At 45.5% G+C, this 12,759-nt stretch overlaps 1 protein-coding gene across 1 annotated transcript in view; it reads left to right on the top strand.

Moving 5' to 3' along the window:
• Positions 1 to 12,759, top strand: part of MUC13 (mucin 13, cell surface associated) — a 55,737-nt gene that overhangs the window by 671 nt on the left and 42,307 nt on the right. The gene's annotated exons all lie outside the window — the stretch shown is intronic.

Here is a 12,759-nt window from a genome sequence, read left to right as displayed (position 1 = left end):
GGAGGCCCGGAGGGTCACAGAGCCGCAGGCCGTGGGGCGCTTCTCATCCCGGAGGGCATCGCCCAGTGCCGTCCCGGGGAGTGTGACCCCCCCCCCCCCGAGGCCGAAGCTGCCGTGTCTGTGCAGTAGAAATGGGAAGCTGAATGCAGCCTGGGCCCGAGTGGGTATTCCACCGCTGAAGAAGCAGTGGGATGTGGCTAGAGGACTGGGCTGACTGGGCACGTTCCGCTTCCTGAAACCCCCGCGCTTTGGGAAGCCGTGCGGGTTCCTGAGGAAGACCCGAGAGCTGGGACAGAGCCACACGTCCGTGAGTCTGCTTCCCTCCTGGGGCCGCTTCTGTGATCCTATCCCGCATCTTGTCCACAAACTCAGTGTCCACTTTCAACCAACGGCCCAGAGCTGTTTATTCACTGAAGAGATAACTTATTTTCTCTCATGCAGTAATTTGTCCCCCTTTATACTACTGCCAAGTTCCCTCCAGAAACATAATTTAAGTCCGCATTGGAGAACGAAAGACTTCCGGCCAGTTAAGGAGTTGAGAGTTTGCCTTTGGGAAGGAAATGCCACATGTCTTATTTATTATGCCTGTGACATGGGTCCTGTGGGGTAGGGGGGGCATCCCCAGGGCACGGTGTCTTTACCTGCTATTTGTGGCTGCGATTATTCCCGCCATGTGCTTTTGACACATCCTGGTTTGGGATGAAGTAGAACACAGTGGTAAAGAATCGTTCCCACCCTGAAGCTTGGAGCTCAGGGGCACCCACATTTCTGGAAGCGGTCTAGCCTTTGGGGACAGTTCTGTCCTGGGCATGGTTGTTTCTTCAGAGTTCTCTTTTTATCTCTTCAGAGTGTATCTCACCCCTACTGTTCTGTAATCCTTGTCCTTAGAGTTTTAAGTGTCAACTCCTGTGTCCCATGGTCTCCACGAGCCACCATCACCCTGCTGCTGCAGGAACACAAGTCGGGTGTGATGCTTTTTAGTCATTACATTGGACTCATCTCCTGAGATACAAATTCTGTTTTTGTCAGCGGATGCCAACTTCAAATTTCAGAGCATCACCTTTCTGAAATCTTTGGGTCTTGCAGCTCTCTGGGGAAGCAAACGGCCTCTGGTCTCACATCTACCTGGAGAGCTCCGAGCTCCTGCCCTCCGCTCACCCTAGCCAACAGACTTGGCTCCCTCATGAGGTGGCCTCGCTTCCTGGCTCTTGATGCAGATCCTTGCTCATCCCCAGAACCCAGAGCCACGGTGGGGGGGGGCTATTCCCAAGCATACTCAGCTAAAGGTGTCAGATGCTATCTCAGCTGACAGATCATCTCCTGTGTCAGGACCAGAAGCTATAAGCTACACAAAATGAAGTGTGCTGTCTCAAAAGCATTCTTGAGAAGAATCCCAAAGTCCAGAAAAGAGTGTCTTGTGAGTTCCGAGAATGCTTTGCTTTGAGTAGGTTTTATGCATGTGAAGTGGATTAAGAATGTTGTTTTTCTTTTACTGTGAAAAAAGGAGGCCCCCGACAATGTTAGGTTCAAATGTATCTCACTTCTAGGAGGCTGTGGGGTTGGGAAACAGATATCTCAAGAGCAGGAGGGTCTAAGAAGGCATGAAAACAGCGTGACCGTTACCCAATTACACGTTAGCTGCCCACCCTGAGTGAGGATAGGGGAGGCTGGCTGCACCCCTGTCCGGGGTTAATACCTCCCAAAGGGCCCTGTCTGGGCCGAGGGCAAACATCCAGGAGGACAGCAGCAGCCTCTGGACTGGAGGGACAGGGCTGGGTGCACCCCTGGGAAGCAGAAGCTCTCACTTCCGGCACAGGTGCTCCGTGTCAGCCCCTGCACCTGGAATGTGTGACTCGTGGCCACAGGAATACCGCAGTCCTGCCTCATTGGGGCCCCACAGCTAGGGGAAGGTGGAAGGGAAAAGGGACACTTAACTGCTCATGAGAGGCTTCAACTTCTGGAGGGCCTGGCGGGGCCGAACAGAAGCCATGTGTCCTGTAGCATGCGGCGGCACCACACCGTGACTCAGAGCAGAATGGGGTTCCCTGCCAGCTTCCCAGCCACTGTGGGTTTTGTTTAAGCTCCAGGGAGTCTTCTTTCTCCTGTCTTTTCCTCTCGGCCCCATGAGCCAGCCCAGGGCCCTAAAGACCATTATGAAGTCTACCTGTCGCGACCAGAATCTCTGGTGTTCCCCCCCATGACCAGGCTCTGTGCAGGGTCCTTGGCCTCACCACACCCTGGTGAAGTGTGCATGAGAGTGTCCGTTTCTTGCACATGTGAACTTTCAGAGAGGATGAATATCTTGCCTTAGAGAGCCAGGATTCAAATCCTTCTCCCTTTCTTGCCTTCCTGGTGAATGCTTCACCATCCAAATGGACCTGACATATCAAAGACGGCAGGAGAGAGTGGGCTTACAAAATACTTTTTTTTTTTTTAAGAACCTTAACATTATTAAGCATCAACTGAAATGCAAAAAAAAATGCATCCTTTTTGAAAAGGTCCTTTTGGGTTCGTTGCATATAATTGCATCTATTTTTTGGACACGTGAGGTCATCATTAAGAGAAGAGTGGCTTGTGTTTAGCGAGAAGTGTACTGGTACGTGGCTTTGGGTGTAGGAAGGGGGAGGTGATGACCCGGCTTTTTGACAAACGCAGCCAGACTTAGATGCCCATCTGAGGGCTGCTTCGCTTTGTATTAGAAGCATATTTTTGTGAATGTGATCAGAGTCGTGAACATATTCAGTTGAATGTTTTAAATACTGACAAATCTTCCTCCTTTGATGAAAATTTATTTTCAGAAGCAGCTAAGTCATTTAGAGCCAAATTTGTTGAATGGATAGTGTAATCAAGCTGGCTGCTAGCATTTGGAATTATAAACAAAGATGTGACTATTAAGTTCTCGAAGAGGTAATTCTTAAAGTTGGTCCCAACAGAAGGGCAGCATATTTGCAGTACAAGGCTGGATGGCTGCCCAAGAAAATGTTTTTGAGGGATGATATTTATTCAGATGTGGAAGCTCCCAGAGCAGGCACATTAGGGTCATTCCTCACCTGTGGCTTTGTGGGGTCTCCATGAAGCCATCTTGCCCACTGGCCAAGTGCCCAGGTGCCTGGTAGGCTGGGGAACTTTGCCTGAAGAAGCTAAAGCCGAGCGTTCTAGTTGCTCCTGACTTAGTTTAGCCTAGCACGCCCCAAAGTCGGGTTCTGACCCATCGTTCTAAGATACTTACCCTGATTTCAAAACTAGGCACTTCTTTGGAGGCAGGAAGAATGCAAGGTTCAGTATTTCAGTATTTTCTGTCTTCTTTAAAACTGCCCTTAATGTCAGAGATATTTTTTTTATGTGAAGACTTTTTCGGGATTAGGAGGGACATGTCATTTCCTCCTTCTTGACAAAACATCATTCTGAGGTTCTTGTGTGCATTTTTGGAAACAGATAGGGTTTTGTAGAGTTGTCTTTTGAGTATGTGTTCTTTTTTTCTTTTCTGAAATCCCCAGAGAAGGAGACTGGTTAAAAGACTAGAAATATTAAAGTATTAAATGCCAGTTAATTTGTTGTGCTAAAGTATCTTTTCAGTAGTGTTATAATCCATCCTGTTTGGTATCAACTGCTCACAAAAAAGCCTGTGAAACCCAAGGGGACAATTTAGGTCTATAAAGAGAGATCTTAACCAGCTTTGTCCCCTCCGCATTTTTTAAGAGGACATTTCAAAGGATTTGCCTAATAGATTCTGGTTTTATCTTTTTTTTTTTTTTTTGTGGGAAGGATGGGACTGGACAGGGATGGGATGGAACCAGTCTATGCGAAACTAACCCAGATTTCTGTATTACCTTGGCCTGTTTCTTCAAAAAAAGAAGGTCTTTCATTATGGGTTGCTGTGAGTTTTGTTAATGTTTGTGTTGCTGGACTTATGGTTAAGTGAAGCATGTAGCTGGAATATGAGCTTCTTGAGTTTTCACATTGTCCCGAATTTCTTTTTGCAAACCTTTAAACCTTAGCCCCTGGTTGATTGTGTTAAAACCATTATGAGAATGTTATTTAAAGTTGTATTATAATTGCCACCTCCACTAATTATTCAGTACTGTAGCAGCAAAGTATTATTTGTAAGAATTTGGTTATTTTTATACTTATATCTACTTTAAGTCTGGCGTTCTAGTCAGTAAATGATGCAATAAAATGAATATTTTCATTGTGTGTTTTTCTCATAATAACAAGCAAACAGAGTGCAGCAAGTTACCTTTCATGAGTTAACAATGGAACTGTACAGGGAACTCTTGTGTGGCAAATGTAGGGATTGAGTCATTTCTGGATCCTCAGCGCCCAGCACAGTGAAGAAATACACTTTTGATGATGGATGGATGGACAGACAAACTGACCTAAATGATAAAAAGCCTAATTCAGGTCTAACAACTGCTTTTGTTTACTTTCCTTTCTATGGATTAGAGAGTATAGATAACCAGTTCAGATGTTCAGCATTTCCTCCTGAATGCCGCCCCCAACCACCTTGGAAGGGAGGGGCGGGAAGCATGTCTGTGCTCCATGGCAGGGAGAATCCGTGGAACTTTAAGACAGTGGGCCATGAGCCTTACACTTGCGCTGGCCAGTGAATGTGGCTGTCTGGCTAGATGGATGTTCATTAATTATTTGCTTCCTTCAGTGCCTTTCATGGCAGGGATGGGTAAGCCTCTCAGACGCTTTATGACAGAAACCTTGGTCACTTGGAGAGGCTAATCATGTCAACTTGGCGCCTGAAGGTGAACTTTAGGCACATGAGATCAGGGTTGCAGCCCATCAGACAGCTTGGAATGGAGATGACCAGCAACACTCTCCTCTCCTGACCCGGCTCCCCAGCGGAAATCTCAGCAGGACCCCAGGACTGAGCCCTCTCTTTTTCCTACCCACCTCAGCTAGCCATCACAGCGTTTCCAGACCCACTCACCCGGGGGATCCGTTTAGGGCCTAAAAGCGGGTCTATTGCCATCCACTGACAAGCTGGCCAGAGTGCTTGTCCTACTTGTGCATCTGACCGGATTTGATTCGCCAGTAAGTAAAGATCTAAAAAACATTTTTAGACCCTTGGTCTTAAAGGACATCATCGATGCACACTGAGTTGTTCCAGTTGCTTGGGAAGTGACAAAAGATAAGGGGCATAGACCAGAGTCCTTCTGTATTGGATACTGGATGGCCAAGACAGCTCTGAATCCCCATACCTGGGTTGTGGAATCATGCAACCATCTGACACAGCGAGCATGAACTTCAGAAAGAGAGAAGACAGATGCCAGGGGCGCCTGGGTGACTCAGTCAGTTAAGCGTCCCAACTCTTGATTTTGACTCAGGTCGTGATCTCAGGGTTGCAACATCGAGTTCTGTGTTGGGCTCCCACTCAGCATGGAGTCAGCTTAAGATTCTCTCTCCTTTCCCCTCTGCCCCTCCTCCCACTCACACGTGCGAGCTCTCTCTCATAAATAAATAAATAAAATCTTGGAAAAGAGAGAGAGATGCCAAGAATAAAGATATTTATTGATTTTTACTGACCTCATAAAAACTTACAGCACCACTGGAAGCCCTGGGCTCTGACCGCTGGTACAACACATTCTGTAAATTTCATGGCTGTTCTTCCCAGATCATGATGTCAGGCCAAAGTGGCTGCTCAGCTCTCTGAGCCTCGGAGTCCTGATCCCTGAGGCAGGGATAATAATTATTGCCTTGCAGAGTTGCTGTGAGGATTCAAAGGGAGAATCACGTGAGAACACTCTGTGAACTACAAAGAAACGCAACCCAAAGAGAACATACCGGTTCTCTTCAGGAGGGTACTCTGGTCACCAAAAGAAAGACAATTGCAGAATTAATATGTTATCTCAATGCTGATTCACTAGTAACTGGTCCCAAAGACCTTGGACTTGCCGTCAAAGTGTTCCTATCATTTCCCCTCCCCTCCCCTCTTCTTGCTCCCCATATTGCAAAGGATTTAATGAGCACAAAACTGTAAATCTGTAAGGGTGGGAATTAAGACTGTCCTGTTGAACAAAATAGAATGAGTGAGTAAGTGAGAAGACGAACCTTGCAACAGAAGAAATACACTGAAGTTGAAGGTCCTAGGGACTTTGTCGCTCTAGGAGCTGCAGGCTGGTGACTCCCTGAGAGCAAGCATGTGCACGGCTGTGACGCGGAACTGAACAGGAACCCTTAGCAAAGATCTCTTGTAGCAAAGCCCAAGCAGGCATGTGTAGAGGAAACACTTTAAAGATGCGCTAGGAAGCCCTTCACCTGATGAGCTGGGGAACAACGGTACAATGGACTAGTACTCAGCAAAGAAAAGGAACAAACCACCGCAGTAGGGTAGCCCCATGCTGGAGTCTCAGAACCATGTGCAAAGTGAAAAGAGCCAGAGAGAAAAGCCTCACACCGTGTAATTCCATCTATATTACATTCTGGAAGAGACAAAACTGTAGGTAACCAGAGGAGTGGTTACCTAGAGGTGGGGAGGAGGATTTCTGTGGTTCACTAAAAAAATTTCCAGCTTTCCTCCTTCCAGGCACAAGGTAGGATGCACTTCCCCACCTCTTGTGAAATATGGCCACGGGACTTGCTTTGGCCAAAGAAATGTGAATGAAAGTGAAATGTGTCCCTTCCGGATGACACTTTAAGAGCCAGTGTGTGAGGTTCACTTCTCTTGCCTCTGCAACCATGGACATACATGTTGAGACTGAGCCGCCACTGTTGGCCTGGGACCCTGGCTCTCTGGGCTTGGAAATGTCCTGTTGTTTTGTGAAGGCACTGAGATTCAGGAGTCACCTGCTGCGGCATTACTTGGTCCATCCTGACTAGTGCAGCACTCTTTAATTAACACTAGTTTAACTGTAGCTTGTATGAATTGCTTGCTTCCTAGTTCAATGCCATGGAACATTTACGATTATCATTGAAATTCTTTCAATTTGTTTGGTTGGGTTTTTTGTTGTTGTTGTTTTTAACAAGAAGTCACATTGGGAACACTCAATAGTGGCTAATGTTTTCTGAGCCTGCTGCTTGAGGCTTTGTGATATGAGTGAGTTTTGAGCCAGAATGACCTAGGTTTGAAAGAGCTTATTACCTATGAGATCTTTTTTTTTTTTTAGATTTTATTTATGTATTTGAGAGAGAGAGGGAGCACAAATGGGGGGAAGGACAGAGGGAGAAGCAGATCCCACCGCCTCCCCCCGCTCCCCACCCCCTGCCAGCTGAGCAGGGAGCCCAGCCCAGGACTCCATCCCAGGACCCCGGGATCATGACCTGAGCTGAAGGCAGACGCTTAACGACTGAGCCACCCAGGCATCCCTAGCTGTGTGATCCTGATGAATTTCTTTACTATTCTGATCATTAATTTCCTCCCCTATAAAATAGAAATAATGAGATCCTAATTCAGAGGTATGTGGAGAGATTAAATGATAGGATGTCTCTAACTGTATCTAAACAATAGGATGCATCATTTAGCTCTAGCCTGGGATGAAGCTAACATTGAACAGATGTGTGTTCCAGGCTCCCTGGTAGGCATGCTTGTTTGTATAAAACTAGAATATTAGTTCCTCTGTCTTTCCCTCCTGCTTACTTCACGGTTGCCAAGTCCCATTGTAAGGCATTATCACTATGAAATCAAGAAGACAAAAGTTATTTTGAGCAGTATGCTATAATGTTATACTCCATGGGGAACTTGATCTATATTTAGCCCAGTGATGACTAGGGAAATTGAGGAACAAGATCTGTCTTTCTTGTCTCTCCACACCATCACCCCAACCATAGAATATCTTCTTCCTTACTTTGTTATTGGTTGGTTCACATTTCACATTGAGACTGATTCCTTTGTAAAGACCAAGGGACCAAGGGACTGGGATCATAACCTGGGAAAGCAAGAACAGGTGCACCTTTGCTCACAGAATCCTAGAATATGCGACCTGGAGAGCAAGGCAGTGAGGTCATCCTGGCCCGTGGTTTACAAAACCTTCCCTTGGAGAGGGGCTGGGCCAGGGAGAAGTCATGGCTGGGCTGAGGCCAAATGCATGAAATAAGTGGTCAGTTTCTCAAAAAGTTAAATTTATTCAATTTAAATGCAATATCTTTAAGAGATACTGTCTTTTCTACTTTTTTTTAGTTATAAAAATGTCCTTTATTTTATGAAACGATGGTAATAGCAGATGGTAGTTCTTTCTTCCTTCTTCCTCTCCTCCCTCCCTTCCTTCCTTCTTTCCTTCCTTCCTTCCTTCCTTTGTGTGTGTGTGTGTGTGTGTGTGCGCGCCCACATCACTAGTTTGGGACATATCACTAGTTGTTGTTGTTGTTGTTGTTGTTTAACACCTTTGAAGCTGAGAACCACTGACATGGTCCATCTAGGCCATTTTATGAAAGAGGACATTGAGGCCCTATGAGGCCAAGTTACTCTTCCCAAAGTTTCCTGTTGCCCCTGGTAGTTGTGCAAGACAGAGGCAAAGTCATGCAGTGCTTAGAAGAGCACAGGCCTCGGAGACAGATGTGGATACAACTCCTGGGCTCAGATGAGCTACTCAATAGGATAGGCCCTTGACAAAGCATCGCATCCCTCACATAGTAGTTGTCATTGGTTTTTTCCCTTTTTTAAAACTAAGTTAGTGTCGGGGCGCCTGGGTGGCTCAGTTGTTAAGCCTCTGCCTTCGGCTCAGGTCATGATCCCGGGGTCCTGGGATCGAGCCCCGCATCAGGCTCCCTGCTCCGCGGGAAGCCTGCTTCTCCCCCTCCTTCCTGCTCGAGCTCTCTCTCACTATCTCTGTCTCTCTCAAATAAATAAATAAAATATTTAAAAAAAAAACAAAAAAAACTAAGTTAGTGTCAAGTATGAAAAGGAAGTCCCCTTCAAAAGGACAGAGTCAAGGTGGTCTCAGACTTTACAGCAACATGTAAAGCTTGAGGGCAATGAAGCAATATCTAGGAGTTATTCATTTCATCATGAAAGCAATAGGCAGAGATTGTCTAAAAGAAAAGATTTTAGGGGCGCCTGGGTGGCTCAGTTGGTTAAGCGACTGCCTTCAACTCAGGTCATGATCCTGGAGTCCCGGGATCGAGTCCCGTATCAGGCTCCCTGCTCAGCAGGGAGTCTGCTTCTCCCTCTGACCCTCCCCCCTCTCATGCTCTCTCTATCTCATTCTCTCTCTCAAATAAATAAATAAAATCTTTAAAAAATAAAGAAAGAAAGAAAAGAAAAGATTTTAGGGAACCCAGCACCCAAGAAAAATTACTCCATAGTGAAGTCCTGCCAGCCAAGAGAAAAATCAAAATATTGAATACAGGAGTGGAGAAGCCACGAGGTTAAGTATTGAAACTGTTTAGCTTAAAACTAAGACTGAAGAAAAAGAATTAAAATTTAGGAATAGAATAGAAATGTTACAAAACCCTAACAAAGTAAAAATAATGTAAGTAACCAAAACAGGAAGTGTGGGAGAATGGGATGCTCTCTCCCTTAGTTTTCGTAGCAGGTAGATTAATCCATACTGTTTGAAGTTAAATAATAAGTTTTTAAAAATACTATATTTTATGGGTTTTCACAATACAGGCATACCTCATTTTATTGCACTTTGCTTTATTGTACATTTCAGATACTGCATTTTTGTTGAGAGAGAGAGAGCACAAGTGGGGAGCAGGGGAGAAAGGGAGGGTGCAGGGGCGCCTGGGTGGCTCAGTCCTTCAGTGTCTGCCTTCAGCTCAGGTCATGATCCTGGGGTCCTGGATTCAAGCCCCACATTGGGCTCCCTGCTCAGCGGGAGGCCTGCTTCTCCCTCTCCCTCTTCCACTCCCTCTGCTTGTGTTCCTGCTCTTGCTATCTCTCTGTCAAATAAATAAATAAAATTTAAAAAAAAAAAAAGGAGAAAGAAAGAAAGAGAGGGGCAGAGGGAGAAAGAGAATCTTTAGCAGGCTCCTCGCCCCTGTGCCAAGCCTGACATGGGGCTTGATCTCACCACCACCACCCACCCCTGCCCCACCCCAGATCATGACCTGAGCTGAAAACCTTCCTGAGTTGGAAGCTCAACTGACTAAGCCACCCAGGTGCCCCACAGATACTGTGTTTTTTTACAAACTGAAGGTTTGTGACAGTCCTGCATCGAGCAGGTCTATAGGCAACATTTTCCCAACAGCATTTGCTCACTTCGTATCTCTGTCACATTTTGGTAATTTTCGCAATATTTTAAAGATATTATTTTTACTTATTTGAATGAGAGAGAGAACAAGTGGGGGCGAGTTGGGGAGGGACAGAGGGAGAGGGAGAAGCAGACTCTCCACCAAGCAGGGAGCCCCATGTGGGGCTCGATCCCAGAACTCTGGGACCAGGGGGGCACCTGGGTGGCTCAGTCAGTTCCGCGTCTGCCTTCAGCTCAGGTCATGATCTCAGGGTCCTAGGATCGAGTCCCGTGTCAGGCTCCCTGCTTGGCAGGGAGTCTGCTTCTCCCTCTCCATCTTGCTCTCCCTCTGTGTGTTTGCTCTCTTTCTCTCTCAAAAAAATAAATAAAATCTTAAAAAAAAAAAAAAAACCTCTGGGACCACAACCCAAACCAAAGACAGATACTTAACAGACTGAGCCACCCAGGTGCCCCAATTTTCACAATATTTTAAACTTTTTCATTATTATATTAGTTATGGTGATCTGTGATCAGTGATCTTTGATGTTACTATTGTAATTGTTTTGGGGCACGGTGAACTGGGCCCATGTGACAGCCAACTTGATTGATAAATGTGCGTGTTCTGAATGCTCTGCTGACCAACCATCCCCCCATCTGTCTCCCTCTCCTTGGGCCTCCCTAATCCCTGAGACACAACGGTATTGAAATTAGGCCAACTAATAACCCTACAATGGCCTCTAAGTTTTCAAGTGAGAAGAAGAGTTACATGTCTCTCTTTAAATCAAAAGCTAGAAATGATTAAGCCTCATGAGGAAGGCATGTCAAAAGCTAAGACAAGCCAAAAGCTAGGCCTCTTGTACCAAACGTTGGTACTTTGTAACCAAAGTTAGCCAAGTTGTGAATGCAAAGGAAGAGTTCTTGAAGGAAATAAAAAGCGCTACTCCAGTGAACACATGAATAAGACAGTGAAGCAGCCTTACCACTGATACCGAGTAAGTGTTAGTGCTCAGGATAGAAGGTCAAACCAGACACAACACTCCCTCAAACCAAAGCCTAATCCACAGCAAGGCCCTAACTCTCTTTAATTTTATGAAGGCTGAGAGAGGTGAGGAAGCTGCAGAAGAAGAGTTGGAAGCTAGCAGAGGTTGGTTTATGAGGTTTAAGGAAAGAAGCCATCTCCGTAACATGAAAGTGTAAGGGGAAGCAGCGGGTGCTGATGGAGAAGCTGCAGCAAGTTCTCCAGAAGACCCAGCCCACATAATCCATGACGGTGGCTACACTACACAGCCTTCTATTCAAAGAAGATGCCATCGAGGACCTTCATAGCTAGGGAAGAGAAGTCAATGCCTGGCTTCAAAGCTTCAAGGGACAGACTGAGTCTCTTGTTAGGGGCTAATGAGGCTGATGACTTGAAGTTGAAGCCAGCGCTCATTTACCATTCTGAAAATCCCAGGGCCCTTAGGAGTTGTGCTAAATCTACTCTCCCTGTGCTCTATAAATGGAACAACAAAGCCTGGCTGACAACACATCTGTTTACAATGTGGTTTAGTGCATATTTTAAGCCTACCATTGAGACCTGCTGCTCAGAAAAAAAGATTCCTTTCAAAATATGACTGCCATTGTCAATGCACGTGGCTACCCAAGAGCTCTGATAGAGGTCTCCAAGGAGATTCATGTCATTTTCTTGTCTGCTCACACAATATCCATTCTGAGCGCAAAGATCAAGGAGTAATTTCAATTTTCAAGTCTTATTATTTAAAAAATACATTTTGTGGGCACATGGGTGGCTCAGTTGATTAAGCATCTGCCTTCAGCTCAGGTCATGATCTCAGGGTCCTGGGATCGAGCCCCGCATTGGGCTCTTGCTCAACAGGGAGTCTGTTTCTCCCTCTCCCTCTCCCTCTCCCGCTCCCTTTGTGCTCTCCCCCTTCTCTCTCAAATCAATAAATAAAATCTTTTAAAAAAAGAAAAAGAAGTACATTTTGTAAGGCCACAGCTGCCAGAGATATATCAGCCACCACCCTGATCAGTCAGCAACCATCAACATCAAGGCAAGACCCTCTGCTAGCAGAAATATGTCTCCCCGAAAGCTCAGATGATGGTTAGCATTTGTTAGCCATGCCATATTTTTAAATTAAGGTATGTACATTGTTTAGGTATAATGTTATTGCACACTTTACAGATTATAGTGTAAACATAACTTTTGTATGCACTGGGATACCAAAACATCCATTTGAATCACTTTATTTATTTTTTAAGATTTTATTTATTTGGGAGAGAGAAAGAGAGAGAGAGCATGAGAGGGGAGAGGGTGAGAGGGAGAAGCAGACTCCCCACTGAGCAGGGAGCCCAACGCAGGGCTTGATCCCAGGACTCCAGGATCATGACCTGAGCCGAAGGCAGTTGCCCAACCAACTAAGCCACCCAAGCACCCCTATTTGAATCACTTTATTGTGATATTCACTTTATTACAGTGGTCTGGAACTGAACCTGCAATACCTTCAAGGTATGCCTGTACTTTCTTCCTTTCTCTTGAAGGAGTGTTTTGGGAAATAATATCTCTTGTAGTAAAGAAACTATTTTTTTAAGTTTAGAAATCATTTCATTTTTTACCTCAGTTGACTTTTCTTCTGTTAATTCA

Source organism: Neomonachus schauinslandi, chromosome 1, assembly GCF_002201575.2.
Source record: "Neomonachus schauinslandi chromosome 1, ASM220157v2, whole genome shotgun sequence".
NCBI classification, from domain to species: domain Eukaryota; kingdom Metazoa; phylum Chordata; class Mammalia; order Carnivora; family Phocidae; genus Neomonachus; species Neomonachus schauinslandi.
Note: the sequence above shows the minus strand (reverse complement) of the source record. Positions and strands in the feature narration are given on the sequence as shown.